The sequence below is a fragment of the Pundamilia nyererei genome, unplaced genomic scaffold, assembly GCF_000239375.1.
Source record: "Pundamilia nyererei isolate P.nyererei 1_Seehausen unplaced genomic scaffold, PunNye1.0 scaffold00097, whole genome shotgun sequence".
NCBI classification, from domain to species: Eukaryota; Metazoa; Chordata; class Actinopteri; order Cichliformes; family Cichlidae; genus Pundamilia; species Pundamilia nyererei.
In genome coordinates, this window is record NW_005187498.1 from 1,434,600 (window position 1) to 1,435,879 (window position 1,280).

Genomic DNA, 1,280 nt, shown 5'->3' on the forward strand with positions numbered 1-1,280 from the left:
CTCCGCAGTCTCCTCAGGTAGTAGAGGCGCTGTTGGGCCTTCCGTGCAACTGAGGTGATATGGTTGCCCCAGGACAGGTCCTCGGTCACAGTTACCCCCAAGAATATAAAAACTTGAGGTTACATTTTTTTATGTTTCACAAAACCAGAATCTTCAGCTATAAAATAAAACAGTTTTGCATCATATCTGTGATTCGCTACAAAGTGAACGTCCTCCAAGAATCAACATTCCAAACTTGTGTCTATAAACAGCTTTTTGCCAGATAGTTGCAAAAATTGGTGATGTAAAAACTATAACTATAATGATAATAATAATAAAATTATTACCAATAATACAGATAGTTCTGTAGTTTCAGTCACAGTTCTTTTTCAACGTAGTGATTTAAATCATACTATAAACTTTTTTTACATTTCAAATACTCAGCTACATCATTTATATACAGATTCAGATACCTTTACATTGGTAATGGCATTTTTATTTATATAACACATTTTATTATATATAAAGGGCCACTGAGTGTGGGTAGTTTTGGCCTTGAATTCTGAAGCTGTGCAAGTCATTCTTCAGTTTCGCTCTCAGATGTACGGTACACGTCATGTGCTGAAATGAAAGGTATGACTTCTGTCATTATAACATATGAGTGGCTTAATTTATACGTGTGCATAACCTTCACATGTGTATTGTAACGGTGTCACTGTGCTCCTCGGGAGAGTGGATAGGTTTGCTGTGCACCTAATGGCTGAGTCATTAAAAGCCACAAAATGTGTGAGTCATCTGTGTAATGTATGCAAAGTCAGTACATCTTGTGCTACAGAGACTGGAGTCACGAATGTGGATGCGCTGGAGTCCTTGTCCAGACTGCTGTTTGACTGGTGGCTTCAGGTCATTTGCTTCACTGCTGGACGTTTCTTCGGGCTGACAGAACTGACAGGAAGGTGTTTGGCTTTTATCCTCAGGCTGAGACAGTCTGTCATCGAAGCCTGCCAGGTGAAAAGCGAACTAAAACTGGCCTGGGATCATCTGTCGAGAGCAAGCAGGTGAGACTGGGTGTCCAGGTTTAGGTTCCTTCTTCCTTTGATCCTCTTTTAGTAGCTCTCTGCAGTGACAAGGTTTTTATAATCACCCTCCATCTTTCCATAGAAAATAGGCCTGATTTGTCAGCCTGTCTAACTGTTCTTCACAAGTACAGCTGAAGTTTAGTCTTTAAACTATATATCCCATCCCTGTAAATTCAATTCAATTCCGTTTTATTTATACAGCATCAAATCACAACAACAGTT